The 19,877-nt window shown below is 38.4% G+C and overlaps 1 long non-coding RNA gene across 2 annotated transcripts; it reads right to left on the bottom strand.

Annotated features, from left to right (window-relative positions):
- Positions 1-15,729: 15,729 nt before the first annotated feature.
- Positions 15,730-18,955, bottom strand: LOC123330703. Of its 2 annotated transcripts, none has more exons than XR_006546777.2 (4): positions 18,310-18,955; positions 17,632-17,772; positions 16,534-16,631; positions 15,730-16,033 (listed from the first exon to the last, which is right to left on the bottom strand). It is a non-coding gene; the product is annotated as an uncharacterized LOC123330703 (long non-coding RNA). The 2 variants fall into 2 exon arrangements; XR_006546776.2 differs by having other exon boundaries at positions 18,302-18,955.
- Positions 18,956-19,877: the final 922 nt, after the last annotated feature.

A 19,877-nucleotide genomic window follows, 5' to 3' on the forward strand; every position in this document is an offset into this window, starting at 1 on the left:
AATCTGCTTGCAAAGCAGGAGACCCTGGTTCGATTCCTAGGTTAGGAAAATCTGCTGGAGAAGGGATAGGCTACCTACTCCAGTATTCTTGGGCTTCCCTGTGGCTCAGTTGGTAAAGAATCCACCTGCAATGCAGGAGACCTGGGTTCGATCCCTGGGTTGGGAAGCCCCCCTAGGGAAGGGAAAGGCTACCCCCTCCAGTATTCTGGCCTGGAGAATTCCATGGACTGTATAGTCCATGGGGTCACAAATAGACACAACTGAGCGACTTTCATTTTCGCTTGCCAACATTTAGGGAACTGGAAATTAAATGTTGTCCTGAGCCTGTGGTAAAAGCCCCTGAAACTCAGTCTTTTTTTCTAAAACCTTTTGTTTTCTGAGAAACAGACTGCTGTGAACAGATCCTTGCCTGAGTCCTCTTATTCTGGGCCTGCTATCCTGTTCAGTTCAGTTCAGTCGCTCAGTCTTGTCCAACTCTTTGTGACCCCATGAATCGCAGCACACCAGGCCTCCCTGTTCATCACCAACTCCTGGAGTTCACTCAAACTCATGTCCATCGAGTCGGTGATGCCATCCAACCATCTCATCCTCTGTCATCCCCTTCTCCTCCTGCCCCCAATCCCTCCCAGCATCAGAGTCTTTTCCAATGAGTCAACTCTTCACATCATGTGGCCAAAGTATTGGAGTTCCAGCTTTAGCATCAGTCTTTCCAATGAACACCCAGGACTGGTCTCCTTTAGGATGGACTGGTTGGATCTCCTTGCAGTCCAGGGACTCTCAAGAATCTTCTCCAACACCACAGTTCAAAAGCATCAATTCTTTGGCACTCAGCTTTCTTCACAGTCCAACTCTCACATCCGTACATAACCACTGGAAAAACCATAGCCTTGACTAGATGGACCTTTGTTGGCAAAGTAAATGTCTCTGCTTTTTAATATGCTATCTAGGTTGGTCATGACTTGCCTTCCAAGGAGTAAGTATCTTTTAATTTCATGGCTGCAGTCACCATCTGCAGTGATTTTGGAGCCCAGAAAAATAAAGTCTGACACTGTTTCCACTGTTTCCCCATCTATTTCCCATGAAGTGAGGGACCAGATGCCATGATCTTAGTTTTCTGAATGTTGAGCTTTAAGCCAACTTTTTCACTCTCCTCTTTTACTTTCATCAACAGGCTTTTCAGTTCCTCTTCACTTTCTGCCATAAGGGTGGTGTCATCTGCATATCTGAGGTTATTGATATTTCTCCCAGCAATCTTGATTCCAGCTTGTGCTTCTTCCAGCCCAGCCTTTCTCATGATGTATTCTGCATATAAGTTAAATAAGCAGGGTGACAATATACAGCCTTGATGTACTCCTTTTCCTATTTGGAACCAGTTTGTTGTTCCATGTCCAGTTCTAACTGTTGCTTCCTGACCTGCATACTAACTTCTCAAGAGGCAGGTCAGGTGGTCTGGTACTCCCATCTCTTGAAGAATTTTCCACAGTTTATTGTGATCCACACAGTCAAAGGCTTTGACATAGTCAATAAAGCAGAAATTGATGTTTTTCTGGACCTCTCTTGCTTTTTCCATGATCCAGCAGATGTTGGCAATTTGATCTCTGCTTCCTCTGCCTTTTCTAAAACCAGCTTAAACATCTGGAAGTTCACAGTTCAGGTATTGCTGAAGCCTGGCTTGGAGAATTTTGAGCATTACTTTACTAGTGTGTGAGATGAGTGCAATTGTGCGGTAGTTTGAGCATTCTTTGGCATTGCGTTTCTTTGGGATTGGAATAAAAACTGACCTTTTCCTGTGGCCACTGCTGAGTTTTCCACATTTGCTGGCATACTGACTGGAACACTTTCACAGCATCATCTTTCAGGATTTGAAATAGCTCAACTGGAATTCCATCACCTCTACTAGCTTTGTTTGTAGTGATGGTTTCTAAGACCCACCTGACTTCACATTCCAGGATGTCTGGCTTAAGGTGAGTGATCACACCATCGTGATTATCTTGGTCATGAAGATCTTTTTAGTACAGTTCTTCTGTGTATTCTTGCCTCCTCTTCTTAATATCTTCTGCTGCTATCCTGTTAATCTTTGCCAATTCCTGCTTCTTAGGGAAAAGACTGAAGATACAGGCTTGTTTCAAATCAGAATCATTTTTTGCAGCCTGGATGTTACTACCCATACCACTCATGTGGCTATACATTTCCCTTATCAGCTTCATTTTTCTCACCTCTAACATACCAGAGGGGTAAGAACAGTGAATTATTATGACAGTAAATAGCTACTGAGGAATACCTAGCTACTGGAAAGGAGGTGGGTGTCCCAGAATCTCTGGAGAACTAAGAATAGCCAAGCAAAATTACCCCTGAATCCCCAGGTAATTCCAATGCACCATCTTCTTTTCCCCTAACTTGAGGATCATTGATCTTGAGATATTTATTTCCTAGTTTTACTTACTGAGTCAAAGTCCTTGAGTGGCAAAACCTATTCAAACAAAACTGAGTTCTCCATGCCTCCTTAGAAGCTGTGATTGGGAAAGTTGATCATTCTCCAGTTACCCTCACCAAGCTTATTCCTGATATAGTCTGCCTCTTCTTGGATCCTTTGAGGCATGTCTTTGAGTCTAAACTGCAAGTGTTGGTAACAGCTAGAAATCATCCAAAAGTTTTTCATTTATAAAGAAATACATTAAAAATAATGATCTATGATTATAAATACTGCACTACAGATACTGTTCAGTAATGAAGAATATTGTGAGTTGGTAAAATTCTTACTATCCTTAATCTTCCTCTTATTACTGTACTCTCATATAAGAAGATCAGCAACTACTTTGAAAATCAATTTAGCATCTCACTTCATTTCAATGTATACAACTTGATTATATAAAATGTTTTCCTATGTTTTCAGTTTCAAAACAATTATAATAAATCCAGTCATTGTAACTTAAATGCAATATTTTGATATGTGTGGGTAGTCTTGAATAAATTTACACCAAAGTAATATAGAAAACACTTCATTATTTAGTATGTATTCACTCACTAAAGAGAGTTTTTTTAAATTAATTTTTTAATTTAACAGTTTTTTTAAATAGTCTGAGAGTGATATTTATTGTTTGGCGGCTTCAAATTTTTAAAAAGGACACACCTTGTTGGAATTTTAGCCTTGGAAGCAAAAAGGCAAAAGAACAGAAAGAACTGGACAAATACGACATTTTCAGAATGAGATTAAGATGTATTTCCCTTGGCTCATCTATAAAGGAAACTGTCATGGCGACACCTGCAGAGGTAGAATCTCTCTCTAGTTGGAAATCCTCTTGGTTTATAAGAATTATCCAAACCTGGTTTCAGAGCAGTTCTGCAACTTATCAGCAGAGAAGCCCAGGATAATATCTTTTCTCACAGCATCTCTTTCCTTATAGACACATTGGGGGCTACCAAAATTTTATCTTAGTGGACTGTCATAGAGATTATAGATCATTCATGAAGAGACCTTGACACACAAAAGGCACTCAATCAGTGGTAAGTATTGTCTTCTAGGTCTTGTTAAAGGTATATAATTCAGTTTCACTTTCTTCTATTTGAAGACTGTAATCTGAGTCAAGTCAATAACATTTTTTGTTGAATGCCTCCTATGTTTGCATTCAACAAAAGAAGGAAATGGAGAAGGCAATGGCAACCCACTCCAGTACTCTTGCCTGGAAAATCCCATGGACGGAGGAGCGTAGTAGGCTACAGTCCATGGGGTTGCAAAGAGTCGGACGTGACTGAGTGACTTCACTTCACTTCCTGTGTTTAAGAAATTAAGCACTAAGGCAGTGAGTAAAGACAGACATGTAACACAATGAGAATTTATATTCTAGCTGAAGAAGACAAAATCACATTACAAGATAACTGCCAGTCCAGAAGCATGAATTCCTAGTGGGTACCTGGCACTTTGTACTCCTTGGTAAACACATATTGAAAACTAAGTGAATGAGTCAAGGGGAGAGAGAAGAAATTTATCTTCAGTTGGTCTTGGGGGTTCATTGAAGAGGTTGAATTTTAAACTGAAGTCTTGAGCAAAATATGCTTGTATATATAGACAAGAAAAGGAACAACATTGTTTCCAGCAAGAGTAAAAAAATAAGGAAGTTCAGTTCAAGAAATTGCAAGCAGATCAGTTTGGCTGAATATAATAAAATAATTATTTTCATGGCCTATTCATAAGAAGAGTGAAACGTCTTTAAATTCATGGAAGACTCATTCTCTGAGAAGCATTTAAACTGTGTCTTACAAGTCCTGCTTTGAGAGAAATTGATGCTGGATAAAAAAGTGTTTTGGCCTAATAGTTTTACTCAAGTAAAAACATATAAAGACTAGCTAGAAAATGTGGTTTGGAATCATTGATGAAGGCAGCCTCTGATTAAACATTAAGATTACAACTAACGTTCAGTGCCTGTTTGCAATCATTTCAAGACCCAAGTAGATGTCTTGCCTGATTTCAGCACCTCTTATGTACAGAATTTTCCCTATTCAAATAGCTGAGTTCCCATATTGGTCTTCCACCATTCTTCCTCTCCTACTAAATCTATCCTTGACCAACCTCATTTTTCTCTAAGCTAGCAGAAGCAGCTTTGTTTTTGCCATTTCTGATAGCGCTTTCATGAGATCACTAGTGTCTGTGCCAAGGATACTTTATTCCTCCTTTTCGAAGCTGCTACTCCTCAAAGTGGTACATATGGTTGGATTTTGTGTGAAGATGGGGGGCATACCATGTTGCTTGGACCCCAAAGCAATACTCCTTGTGCTCAGCTTTTGAAAAAGTTTTTCACAGAGGCCTTTCATTGATCCTTCCCCTCTTTTACTCTTCCAAGCAACTCCAATGATTCTCCCAAACAAAAAGGAACACTTTCAACAAACAGACAAAAGCAAGCAACACACAACAAACCATACTTATTTCATTGAATCAGACAACAGTTCAGATATAGTTGTGATATTATAATTTCTCTTTTCATATGCAGACAATGAATATGCCATCACTCTTTCCCCTAAAAGAGTTTCTAACCTTGTCTTCCTACACACCCCTCATATGGGTACAATATCAAGAAACTGGCTCCTCCTTCGCATTTTTGGTACACTTGTATTAAAGATAACTCAGCTTACTTGCTTTACACTTAGAAAAACACTTGGTATGTGCACAACTCAAAGGTTTATTCTTTAGTCTTTGCTAACTTAAAGTTTCTACTTCTAAAGAATAAAAGGTAAAATTTTAAATGTTTGTGGGTTTTTTTTTTTCCCAGCCTCCACCTTCAAAGTTTTCATCAAAATTAGAATCTAAGTTTCCAGGAATGCACACCAGTACATCTAATTAAATAGGAAAATTTCCCTGTGTAGTACTTGGGTTACCCTTTTGGCTCTTAAACATTAAGAGTCTGGGAGATAATTGCAAAGGTAATACTGAATCAAGGTTGCTAAGGACATGAAGGAATTAATGAAGTTTCTAATACTGCTAGAATCATGATTCTGTTGTGGTAGAATTTATTTATAAGATACTATCTGATGCTGGGAGGGATTGGGGGCAGGAGGATAAGGGGACGACAGAGGATGAGATGGCTGGATGGCATCACTGACTCGATGGACGTGAGTCTCAGTGAACTCCCGGAGTTGGTGATGGACAGGGAGGCCTGGCGTGCTGCGATTCATGGGGTCACAAAGAGTCGGACACAACTGAGCAAGTGATCTGATCTGATTAGCCTCAAGAAGTTATAGAGATGCTTCTGAAAAGTAGACCTGCATCAATCATGAGAGGGGGTAAAAAAAAAAAAGAAAAAAAGCAACAAAAAAACCCAACACAACATAAAACAAAACCAAATAAACAAAACAAATGATCTGGAATTCACCACTCTGTCTCCAGAAGAGTCTACATTAAGGAAAACGCCTGGGTGTTGAAACATCCTTTAGAATCTCAAAAGGATAAGATGTATTATTTGGTTAAATTGCAAGTATCAGGAAGAAGGATCACTAATAAGGAGATGCTCACTGCTCATTGTTCTAGTAACAATAGACTCAAATGAATAATTGCATGATAACAGGAGATAGGGCTTCAGTTTATCATAGAAATACTCTTAATTAGACTTGCTACACTAGTGTATGTCTCATCTGAATTACCCATGTATTGTTGATAAACTTTATCAGATTATTTTACATATCATGTATTCATCTTGGTCTGATCCAGGCTTGGTTGTGCATTGCAATTTGCTGACTATGGTTGGTTGGTTGTCTGGTGCATTGAAGTGCATCAGCCCCCAGTTCTAATTCAGGACATCACTGAGGTATGAATAGATTAGGTTATTCTGCAGCCCAGAGGTTGATCCTTTATTAGCTCTTCAGTATTTGATAATTATAATGAAGATCACAAAACTGCAAGATCTAATTAAGTTTGGAACTTTCCAAAATTGACTTTCTGTAGAAAATTTCATGCTGAATGAATGTGACAATCCAGAAAATTAAAGAAATAGCCTCTTGCATAACTCTATTTCATTTTCCTCTTCATACATAGAAGCATAGAATCCTGGGGCTAAAAACAGGGTTGAACAACTTCCTAAATTAAGAACAATTTTGCACATGGCCAAGATTTAATGTCTATTCCCATCCAAGAAAAGTTTGTTCATAATAATGATTCTTGTGGGTGAAGGCAGTTCAATTTTCTGTGTGTTTTCACCTGTTTTACCTTGCTGTATCCTCACATCCTCTGAGTTAGGCAGAAGAGGTGTTTGGGTGCTACCTTCCAGTTGTCTGGCCACGCAGGGAGCTAGTAGACTGGGTTCAATTAGTAGCAAGATAACTTTTTGGAACCACAGTTTCTCCCTCTGAAAAATAGGGATGATAATACTTCACAGGGTTCTTGTGAGGATTAGGAATTGTCTCTCGTGAGCACAACCTTGCTAGGACATGGTTATGGTGATTCCCTCATCTACTGGTTTTTATTGGCTCTGAGCAAGAATCCTGCCCTAGGCAGACTGTGCTCCTATTTCCAGGTAAATTTCTCCCATCCATTCTGGACTGTGGGAATGAAGTCCTGTGAGGATCTCAGCAACTATGTTTACTCTTAGGATTAGGAGCTGTGGGAACCAATTCACCTGTATTTTCTCTCATAAATACAAATACAACCAAGAGAGCTAACTGATAACCACCAGATCCCATATAAATTTTGTCCAGAAAATTGACATAGGGGTTCATAATGCCCCCCTTTTATATAGGATGGTAAACTGTCTCAGATGGTGCACTGGATTTCTGATAGGCCCACTTTAAACATGTGTGTGGTACTCTCAGCTCTTCAGCAGGCCTATCAGAATAGCTTTCTAGGTTGTATTCTAACAGCTCAGTCTCATTCTCCTCTTTCCCTCCTGATTTGATCATGTTGCAGATGCAGGCTGGTCTTATCTAAGAGGGCTGAATTGTTGCCGATGCGATGTGATTTGAGAGCCTAAGAAGGATTGCCCCATAATGTAGGGGCCTCCCATGTCTTCTACTCTTACCCTCAGCCTGTTGCTACTCATAGGAACCAACTCAGCAGAGACTGATTCCTTTGTAATCAAAAGCTTGTTATCACTCAGGTGTACTTTACCCTGGATGATTTGTTGGATTCTCTGAATGGGCCAGAAAGATGAGGAAAATCCCAGTATAATACGATGCAGGGCAGTTGAAATTTTATTGTGCAGAGTGGTAGAGCAGAGGAGGGTCTTGAGATCACCCAAGGAAAGAACCCTATGCTGGGAAGCCTGGAAACTGGTGGGTGGAGAACCTTAGTGTGCACCGGGAAGGGAAGACAGCATAAAATGCCGAAGATTGTCAGTATGGTTTCCTTGGGGCATTCCTGCCATTAAGCCTTTCTTGATATACTCCTACCTGGCAGGAACCTGGAGTCCTTTCCGCTCACCTTCTCACTCCATGTGCTGGCTCTTCTCTGGCTTAGGTCATTGCCAATGCTTATTTTGGACTCTTGGCAAGAACAGCTATAGGCTCACCATGTGGGGAATTATATTCTGTTCTCCTGGTTGCCCTGCTTCCCAGTGTCCCAAGGCACTTATTTTATTGTCATTCTGAGAGAACTCAGGAGGAGAGAAATTAACTGTCACACTATCCTTTCTGTTCTGTTTTTTATCCTTGGTAATCCTCACCAGCACAAAACCAGAATTCATTCCACTTCTCCATATACTGGATGAATATGTCCTAATGTGTAATTGTATTGTATTTTGCCATTCATTTATTCAACAAATATCTATCTATTTTTAAACATTTTATTTTCTATTGGAGTACAGCTGATTAACAATGTTGTCATAGTTTTAGGTGGAGAGATAGGTCAGTTGGTAAAGAATCCGCCTGCAATGAAGGAGACCCCAGTTTGATTCCTGGGTAAGGAAGATGCACTGGAGAAGGGATAGGCTACCCACTCCAGTATTCTTGGGCTTCCCTTGTGGCCCAGCTGGTAAAGAATCCACCTGCAATGAAGGAGACCCCAGTTTGATTCTTGGGTCAGGAAGAGCCACTGGAGAATGGATAGGCTACCCACTCCAGAATTCTTGGGCTTCCCTTGTGGTTCAGCTGGTAAAGAATCTGCCTGCAATGCGGGAGACCTGGGTTTGATCTCTGGGTTGGGAAGATCCCCGGGGAGGAGAAAGGCTACCCACTCCAGTATTCTGGCCTGGAGAATTCCATGAACTCTATAGTCCATGGGGTTGCAAAGAGTTGAACACAACTGAGCCACTTTTACTTTCCCTTTTCAAAGAGACTCAGCCATACATATACATGTATCCTTTCTCTCCCATCAACAAATATTTATTAAACTTCTAATCTGTACCAGGCACTGTTATAAGTATTGGAGATACATCCATGAAAAAAAATGCAAATAAAAGCCCTTGCCCTCGTGGGTCACATGTGCTGGTTGACTAGATAATACAGAACATTAACAAGGTAGAAGGCACTGTACACGCATTGGCTAGTTCAGTGCACGTTGATGGATGCTGTCATTTCCTCCTGTTGCAGATGAGGGAATTGAGGAAAGTGATTTGCCCGTCTTGCTGCTCATAAGTGATTGGGTTGGGATTTCAACCCAGCCATGAGGAAGGATAGTCAGAATGGTGCTTTCCATATTTTAGGTATATTGTGATACTAAGACTCTAATGGCTCCTCTGATGATAAATAAACCTTTCAGAGCAGTTGTAGAGACTCTGCTATCTTCCAGTTTTCTTTCTCTGTGTTAAATAGAACAGATGTTGTTGAAGTGTTAGGCCTGATGTAAAATCCTACAAGTGTCATGCGAGAGAGAAATAGACAAAAGTGTATCCTGTGTTTTCAGATGGATTAGGGCACAGAATGTCTGAGTGACTCTGAGTGAGTTTCCTCATAATTAGCTAAAATTTAAAAAAATCAAGAACCAGGGAAATGTATAGTCACCCATGTTTAAAAGATCCCTTGCTCACTTGTCAAACTTCCTGAGTTGTTGACCAGGGAACCCAAACTCATCATGCAGTAGATTATTGTTTTAGAAATAATCTATCTGCCTGTCACCTATATTTTATGAAGTAAAGAGCTCTGGGGAAACAACTCTTATAAAACCAAATACCTTAAAATATCCGTGGGACCAGAGATCAGGGCCTGAAATGTCTACTACTTTCAATGTTTCATTACGTAAGAGCCTTTATTAAAAACCATGTGTATATTAGGGATAGTTAGATCTGTTGTCAGTTAATTTTAATAGTTCACTGGAAGAAAATGGGGAAAACATAAGGCAGAATATGGTTAGACAATATACCAGCTTAAAACAAAGGAGAGGGACTTCCCTGGTGGTATACTGGTTAAGGTTCTGCACTTCTAGGGTGGCGGGGGTTGGCCATAGGTTCCATCTGTGGTGGGGGGACTATGATCCCACATGCACATGATGCTGCCAAACAAACAAACAAAAACATGGGAGAACATAAACAAGAGCATGGCGAGAGTGCTCACTTTTCAATCTTTATTCAGGTGTTCCTGGCAAAGCTTTTTCTGTCTTCTACACCAGAATGTAGAGAATGAGGCTGAGACTTTGTTCTGCTCATCGCTGTCTTTACAGAGTCTAAGCAGCTTAGGCACATAGCAGGGGCTCAATTGATATTTGTTGAGTTAATGGTTAAGTGAACATCAACAGAATAAAGGAAATAATTTGTAATTGCTGAATGGAAGTTTCCATTGGCATAATTCTCAATAATTAGGGAAGATCTCCTTTCAAGATCAAGACAGTTACAATACTGGGTTTTAATTTTATTGTCTTCAGTGACTATCATCTATACCCCTGGAGTTTAGACTCAGGAGGGATACTGTTTGTTTTGTTCTTTCTTAAACCACTATTGAATAAATGAATTGGCAGGTAAAACAGGAGAAAACAACAGTGAATTAGATAGTAAATAGGAAATATTGCATCATTGTTATGAATCAGATCAGCAGTTTTATTCAAGAATGAGAAGAAAAGAATAGAGGGATGCAGAAAGAAGAGTGCATTCTTTGAAGTCTATGTTTTAAAACGTTATTCCTCTAGTGCCTTGAGTCTACTTGTGTACAATTGGCTCCCCAAAAATGCTTATTGATTGTTTTATTGATTCCTCTCTTACTCCCAAACCAGCAATCCTAACTCAAATAAGGCCTCAATTTAAAATGGATTAGAAATAATCATTTAATTTTCACTGTGCTCATACTGTTGTGACTCATTTCTGCATATTGTTAGAACCAATAGGCAAATCACTAGGACTCCAAAACTCACCTCTCCTCCTCTCATACTCCCTTACCACCCCAGTCATCGATTCCTCATGCAGTCATTTACCTACATAACAGATGTCTGTTGGGTGTCCATCAATACAAGGTCTGGCATATGATGGGCACTCAATTTTTTTTTAAAGATTTTTTTTTATGTGGAGCTTTTTTTTAAAGTCTTTATTGAATTTGTTACAATATTACTTCTGTTTTATGTTTTGGTTTTTTGGCCACAAGGCATGTGGGATATTAGCTTCCCAACCAGGGATTGAACATAAACCCTCTGCGCTGAAAGGCAAAGTCTTAAAACCACTGAACCTTGATAGAAGTCCCTCAATAGACAATTGACTTTGATTTGGAAAAGCACCCTCTTTGCAGTTTAGAAGATGAGTTGGAAGAATGTAAGGCAGGAGGACCTTAAGTTTGTCTTGAGAAACCTTTGATCATACCACATCAGAATAAAACTCTTTACACCCTCCAAAAAACTGTTTGTCTGTTTATGACTTAAGAATATGGGATACCGTACTCATAGACTGTATACATCATAAAACATACACAAAAATAGAAATTAAAAAAGGATCCATAAAGTTAAAAATTTTTTTTTGTTATATTATTTTCTACTCTAACTAGCATCTTAAGGTATAACATATACTTTGGAACAGTATGGATATAAATCCTTATTTCAGTTTCTATAATTTTGAAACTTTCTTTCTGAATTTTTGTCAGATAAGATTGGATATTAATTGTTGATATCTCATAATGCAGCTTCCAAAGGGCTTATTCTAGAAATAAAGAATGGGTTGTGCTTACATTGGCTTGAGTTTGCTTATGCTTGCATCTTTAGGATAGTCTTAATTTATATTTGTTCCTGTTTTTGGCAATAATCCTTTTAAGCCTCATGTCACTTGGTAAGAGCTGATGTTGTTAAAGGAGATAATATGGTATAGAAACCCACTTGCTAAGTACTGTGTTACTTGGGATAAATTGAAAGTAAATAAAAGTGTTGGTACAACACCATCAACCCCTGCATGTTATAGAACTCTCACTCTTCCTGCAAGATTCCTTTGCCAATCTGATTTGATATCTGAACATCTGATGTGCAGATTAAGAAAGGGTACAGAATATATTTGTATATTCCATAAAATAAAGCTCAATTTTTTGTACATCTTTTGGGTAAAAAATAGAACAATCTAGTATTTTTCTTTTCATAGCCCAGGGAATTATATTGGGAGCCCCTGGGTTTCACAGGCTTACTTTTGAGGTCATTGCCCTAGGAAAATATAAGAGGCAGGAGCAAGTGAATGTACTCTTAAAGCCTTATTTTTTTAATAATTCTTGTTCAAGTAATATTTTTTATTTTTTTTCAGTTTTTTGTACTACAATGGTTATTTTGGTCCACACCTTATATCTGAAGCACTGCAAGGTGTAATTGTATAATAATTTCAGGGTATTTTAATTTTCTTGTTTGTAATTAGAATATTTTCTAAATGTTATATCATGACATGCATTGTGAGGTATAAATAATGAAATCTAATCACAGCTGACATAAATTCAGAAATATTAAATAACCTAATTAAACACAGAAAGAAATGTTTAAAATGTTTTGTATTTATTTTTCAAAGATCTAGAAAAGTACATTACTTCTGAACTTAGACTTTTGTATGTTACATATTGGAAATACTTGGCAGTTTATGCAAGATAGCGTGAGAAAATCTGAATTTTGTCTGACATTTTAAAACTATAATATGCTTCTGAGAATTTTAATTTATCATATATATATACATTATATTATATATACCACATTATACATTTTATGTACAATGTTGTACATAAAACAATAACATATTGCTACATTGTTTGTGAATTATATATCCTTTTATATTTCATTTTTCTTTATCTTGATTTTTAGTTTGTCGTTTTTTCAGTCACAAACATCTCAGCCAGAACCCAGAGATGTAACTCAGCAATTCAATTCTATCTTACCCAGCAGCTGCAATAGCAATAATGGAAATTAATGTGGTTTGTTTGACTTTTAGTTCATAAAATGTTTTCACATGTATCTATTAATTTGATGATTCCAAAATTCTGAGGTAGGTAATAATATTAGTAGTGCTAATTTTACACCCCATTTTATAGGTGAAAAAATTAACAGCGATGTGACTTGTGTCATTGTTTTTCTCCGTCATGCCTGACTCTTTGTGACCCTATAGTCTGCAGTCTGCCAGGCTTCTCTGTCCATGTAATTTTCCAGGCAACAATACTGGAGTGAGTTGCCAGATCCTGCTCCAGGGGATCTTCCTGACCCTGACAGGATCGAACCTGCACCTCTTATGTCTCTTGCATTGGCAGGCAGATTCTTAACCACTGTGCTACATGGGAAGCTCAAGGTCTTCATGTCCAACAAGTACAAGAGCTAGGACTTGAAACCTCATGATTTCCCCCCCCCCACAAATAAATACTCTATATTCTTTTTGTTTATCAATTCAGTCAGTTCAGTCACCCAGTCATGTCTGACTCTTTGCGACCCCATAGTCACAGGCTTCCCTGTCCAGCACTAACTCCTGGAGCTTACTCAAGCTCTTGTCCATCGAGTCAGTGATGTCATCCAACCATCTCATCGTCTCTCATCCCCTTCTCCTCCTGCCTTCAATCTTTCCCAGCATCAGGGTCTTTTCCAGTGAGTCAGTTCTTCACATCAGGTGGCCAAAGTATTGGAGTTTCAGCTTCATGAATGAATGAATATTCAATCCTTCCAATGAATATTCAGGACTGATTTCCTTTAGGATTGACTGGTTGGATCTCCTTGCAGTCCAAGGGACTCAAGGTGGAGTCTTCTCCAACACCACATTTCAAAAGCATCAATTCTTCAGCACTCAGCTTTCTTTATAGTCCAACTCTCACATCCATACATAACTACTGGAAAAACCATAGCTTTGACTAGATGGATCTTTGCCGGCAAAGTAATGTCTCTGCTTCTTAATATGCTGTCTAGGTTGGTCATAGCTTTTCTTCCAAGGAGCAAGTGCCTTTTAATTCCATGGCTGCAGTCCCCACCTGCTTAAAACTCAGCATTCAGAGAACTAAGATCATGGCATCCAGTCCCATCACTTCATAGCAAATAGATGGGGAAACAATGGAAACAGTGAGAGACTTTATTTTTTGGGGCTCCAAAATCACTGCAGAAGGTGACTGCAGCCATGAAATTAAAAGACACTTGTTTATCAGTAACACTGTGCAATGAATTTTTTCCTTGATTAGCAACTCTAGCAGCAGGAAGAGGGGAAAGAGGTTAGACTTTTCAAAATGTTTCAAATGTTTAAACATGAAACAACAATTTTTTAAAAACAGAAAATGATATAATACACACCTACATATCAACTATGAATTTAAATAGCTGTTAACATTTTGCAAAAATTATTTCACATCTGCATGTTTAAATACATCAATTAATACTGTTATGTTTATATCTAAGGCTCTCATTCCATCTCCCTCCCTATTCTAGAATTATCCAGCAGTTGTAATATATTATCCACATATGTTTTTATACCTTTTTATATAAATACCATTATTCAGATATTTTAAAAACATATGTGTGTCTTTCTTTGTATGTTTGTGGCATTGTGCCATATATTTTAATTGGCAATTTGCTTGTTTTTCAATTCAACAGCATGATGTGAGGATTTAATTCAGGCATTTACAAGAGTGTTGTTCAGTATTCCTTTGCATGAATAAGCTATATTGCATTGCCTGGTTGAGGGCAACTTGGGTGTTTATACTTTTTTTTCTGTCACAAACAACAGTATAGTAATTGTTCTTTATATGTCTCTGTTTTCATACATTTAAGAAACTTTTAAGGTAGGCATCTAAGAAGAATAATTGCTGGATATTAAGATAGGTATATCATTGACTTTACCAGGGAATTCAAAATTGTTCACCAAAATGGTAGCACCAACATACACTCTCATCAGAATGTCCATATTTCAATGTCATTCATTTTTCTGTTCTAACAGGCTATTTGTTTTTGCCAATTTAATGAATATGGAATGTTATTTCATTATTTAATTTTTACATCCTTGATTATTAGTGAAGTTGAGAATTTAAAATATTTTATCAGCAAGACATTTATTTTCTGTTTCCTTTTATAGCTTTTCTCATTTTTTTTCTATTGAATTACATATATTTTTCATATTGATTCATGGATGCATTTATATATTCAGGATTATAATCATTTTTTAGATGCAAGGATTATAAATATCTTTTAATTTGTGGCTGGTCTTTTTTTTCATTTATTTTGTCTTACAAACACTTTTAAAGTAATATTTATCAGTCTTTTCTTCTATGAATCCTACTTTTCATAGCTTGTTTAGAAAAATCTTTCCTCTCTAAATTCTTGCACAGGAATCTTTAAATCTTGTCTCATTTGAAATACCCTCTACTTTCTTCATGATGATAAGATATGACTTAAACCAGCATTTAAAAATATTAAAGCAAATTGTAGGAAAGAAGCCAATTGGAAAAGGCTCCCTCCCCTATGGAGCTTCCCAAATGTGTGTGTGCTCAGTCGGTCAGTCATGTCCGACTCTTTGGGACCCTATGGTAGCCTGCCAGCCTCCTCTGTCATGGGATTCTCCAGGCAAGAGTACTGGTGTGGGTTGCCATTTGCTTCTCCAGGGGATCTTCCCAGGAATCCAACCATGTCTCCTGCATTGACAGGAATGTTCTTTGCCACCATTTGAAAGTGATGTGAATTAAGGAAGTACTGGAATAGAGCTATTTTTACAATTCAGAGATAACTTACTGCTGGCCAGGGTGCCTAGCCTGGTATTGGTTTATGCCTGTTGTCCTGGGATTGTTATTTACAGTATCCTCTATCACTCTCAAAAAGTATTCAATTTGGATAATAAATTACACAACCACTCTGGTGATAGCCCTGCAGGCTTGACTATCAACATGGGATATACAGATTTCTACTTGACTGAAACAGGTTGGAGGGTGGTTTATAGATGTTTTTCCAGGTTTCCTCATTCTTGGTAAAAGAAGCAGCTTGAATTTCAGCATGATCATTACCTCTGGCTCTGGGCTCAGAAATGACAGCTATAATTAATAACTGGGAGAAAAATCATAGTTTATGCTAGGAGACAAGCATGGTATCAGTAGAGGTGTGTTAGAAAGAAACAGACCTTAGTCACTGGGAAAAGAAATTGAAATATTTCTTCTTGATATGAAGGATGGAGATAAGTTTTCCCTTCTCAATTCTTCTGCTCTTGCTTTGCTCCACTAGCCCCTGTAAGGAATAAGCATACGTGAACTTTAGTATCAATTCTGCTACTTGGGCCAAGAAAAGCCACTTAATCTTTAGGGGCCTCACTTTCCTCATCTGGAAAATGAAACACCTGAGTCATATCTTTTTCTTTTAGTCTTAAAATTGTATGATTATGTATTTTACAATTTTTAGATATGCCACTAGGAGCTAAGAATAGTAGGAGATAAGACTGGGAAAATAAATGAGGCCTAAAAATGGGAAGTTCTGAGAAGTGCAGACTTCTACTTCCAATTGTGAGAGAGCTGGCATCAACCAGATGTTCCCACTGAGAATAATGAGGAAATCAGATAAGATATAATAAGTAACAGTTTGAAGGCATTAGAGAGAGAGGCAGCCAGTATTTGAGAGGCCATGATTACGGAAACCAGGAAGGCAGTATCATCTACTTTGCATATCCCTTCTGGAAGTCAGCTGATTCTTGGTGCTAGGTGTGCGGTTAAGAATCTGGGGAGAGTTCTTACCAAGCAACAAATGAGTGGCAAAGCTTTGGCAACCACGTGGGGCTGGAAGCTTGGATTTCAGAGCTGTCAAAGCATCCAGGACTTGAGGATCCAAGTTCCTGGAGAGAACAAGGAAGTAAATGCAATGAAGTAAGACTGACCCTTAGTGTTTTTCCCTAAGAACGTGCTTAATTTTTAAGCTCCTTAGAGTTAAAACTTAAGTTAACCAAAAATGTGTTGAGAAACAATGTGGAGCTGTTGGAAGACTCATGGTCTCAAGAAGAGGAAAAAAAAAAAAAAGAGTTTGGGGCATGTTGAAGAGGAGGGACTCAGTAAGTATCCCATACTCTCAGTCAGCATATCTAGAGGGCTGGGCTCTAGGACCTTGGGAGCAGATGGACCGGAGTAGGCAGGTGAGATCTTAGTTCCCTGACCAGGGATTGAACTTGTACTCCTTGCATTAGGAACTTGGAGTCTTAATCACTGGACTGTCAGGGAAGTCCTCCAAATCCACTCTCAAAGGCATTCTCTTTTTACTCTAAGTGGGGAAGATGACAAACAATATTATCTTAAGACTGCACACATTCATCAGAGAAGGCAATGGCAACCCACTCCAGTGTTCTTGCCTGGAGAATCCCAGGGATTTGTGGGCTGCCGTCTATGGGGTCGCACAGAGTCGGACACGACTGAAGCGACTTAGCAGCAGCAGCAGCAGCAGCAGCACACGTTCATACACAATGCATAATATTCAATTAAAATGATGAAAATACACTTTTACATAAAAAAAAAAACAGGTCCATCCACATCAGTAAGGAAAAATGGCCTTCTCAACTCAAAGTCTTAGGATAGCTATTTAGATGTGAAAAGAATGAAATTGTACTCTAGCCTTATACTTATGCAAAAATAAATTTTAAGGGGATTAAAGAACGATAGATAAAGTGACAAATTTATAAATTTTATAAAATAAAGTGACAAATTATTAAATTTAAAAATAAAAGAGAATAGTTTTAATACCTAAGGTAAAGAAGGAGCTCTTTTAAAAGATCAGAACATAATGGGGGAATAAAAAAAGGGTAAATTTGACTCTAAAACTAGGGATGTCTGTTTATCAAAAGATACCTTAGAGAAAGTGTTGGCAAAATTCAAAAGCAAGCAGAACTCTTAGACATTGTGGATGGGAATATAAATCAGTAGAACCATGTTGGAAAACAGTTTGAATTATCTTGTAAGTAATTGGCTACTCCACTTTCTTGGTATGCCCTAGAAAAAATAATACATGTGAGCATCATTTTTAGTAGAAGAGTGTTTGTAGCAGCACATTTTATAAAAGTGAAAGCAAACAGACAAACACTGGAAATAACCCAAATATCAGGAATAGAATGAATTCTTTGTGTATCCTTCCACTGAATGCTAAGACACTTGCAGTAAAGAAATAGATTGCATCTATTGCAAAAACACAGATAAATCTCAGGAACATAATATTGAGTAAAGCAAAGCAAGTCATAGTAGGATACATAAGAATATGTTTCTATTTGTATGAAATGCAAAATTTGATGTGATTTTTCAGAAATTGAACTGGGAAAAAAGTGTGGCAGAATCAGTGAATGAATATAAGACTTGAATCTTTGGAAAAAACTGAACAAGCCCTAAATGAGACAAAGCTGTCTAGTGTGATCAAGACAACAAAGTGGAAGAAGCACAGATATGTGTGCAATTGAAAATGTTACTTTTTTACTGCTGCTCTAATTACTACAAAATGGTTTAAAACAACACAATTTTATTATCTCACAATCTCACTTCTGTAGGTCAGAAGAACCGGTGGGCTCAGCTCATCATCTGGTTCCTCTGTTCAAGCACTCACAAAGCTAAAATAAAGGTGTCTCAGACGTCCTGGGCTCTCCAACCAGAGGCTCTTGGGAAGAATCTGCTTCCAAGCTCTTTTAAGAGTTGGCAGAACTCAGCTCCTTGTGATTGTAATGTTAAGGATGTTTCTTCTTGCTCACTGTTAGTGGGGACCTCTCTCAGACTTAAGGCTCTCCTTCAGGTGTCCTCATTCCTTGTGAACGTGCCCACTCTGTCTTCAAACTCCTAATCTGTCTCTTGCACTTTCTGCCATTTTCCTTCAGCCATTCTTTCTGACTCCAGTCAGAGAGAAGTTCTCTGCTTTTAAAGGTTTATGTACTTTGATTGTGTATACCAGGATAATCTAGGAAAACCTCTCCTTCTCAAGGTCTGCAGCTTCAATCAGATCAGCAAAGTCCCTCTCACAAATTCTGGGCATCAGGGTGTGGGTATTTCAGGGGAAGTTTCACAAGAAGATAGGATTTAATCTGCCTACTATCATAAAATGAGGAAAGGGAAATGACCAGTGATGCAGAAAAACAGAGATAAATTACAAAGCGAAAATCTATGCAGTTAAGTTTGAAAACCTACTGAAATGGATGATTTAATTAGAAAATATGCCAGAAAGAAAAACACCAATACAGTATACTAACGCATATATATGGAATTTAGAAAGATGGTAACAATAACCCTGTGTACGAGACAGCAAAAGAGACACTGATGTATAGAACAGTCTTATGGACTCTGTGGGAGAGGGAGAGGGTGGGAAGATTTGGGAGAATGGCATTGAAACATGTAAAATATCATGTATGAAATGAGTTGCCAGTCCAGGTTCGATGCACGATACTGGATGCTTGGGGCTGGTGCACTGGGACGACCCAGAGGGATGGAATGGGGAGGGAGGAGGGAGGAGGGTTCAGGATGGGGAACACATGTGTACCTGTGGCAGATTCATTTTGATATTTGGCAAATCTAATACAGTTATGTTAAGTTTAAAAATAAAATTAAAAAAAAAAGAAATTAAAAAAAAAAAGAAAATATGATTTACTAAATTTTACATGAGAAGAGACAGGAAAAGAATCTATTCATGGAAAAGAATGAAGAATATAAAATTTCCCACAAAATCACAAGTCCAAATGGTTTCACAGTGGTTTTTTTCAAGCTTTGAAGAAATAAACAATTTCAATGTTATCTGCTGCTGCTGCTGCTGCTAAGTCACCACCAGGCTCCCCCGTCCCTGGGATTCTGCAGGCGAGAACACTGGAGTGGGCCACCATTTCCTTCTCCAATGTGTGAAAGTGAAGTTGTTCAGTTGTGTCCTACCCTCAGCGACCCCATGGACTGCAGCCCACCAGGCTCCTCCGTCCATGGGATTTTACAGGCAAGAGTACTGGAGTGGGGTGCCACTGCCTTCTCCATGCTCCCAGAAAATTGAGAGAAGGTGTGCCAGTACTATTTATTAGCATCCAGCCTTTTCTCTGATCACCTGTGTTCCCTGTATTTCAAGGGTCTGGAAGCAGGGC

The sequence above is a fragment of the Bubalus bubalis genome, chromosome 20 (genome assembly GCF_019923935.1).
Source record: "Bubalus bubalis isolate 160015118507 breed Murrah chromosome 20, NDDB_SH_1, whole genome shotgun sequence".
NCBI lineage: Eukaryota > Metazoa > Chordata > Mammalia > Artiodactyla > Bovidae > Bubalus > Bubalus bubalis.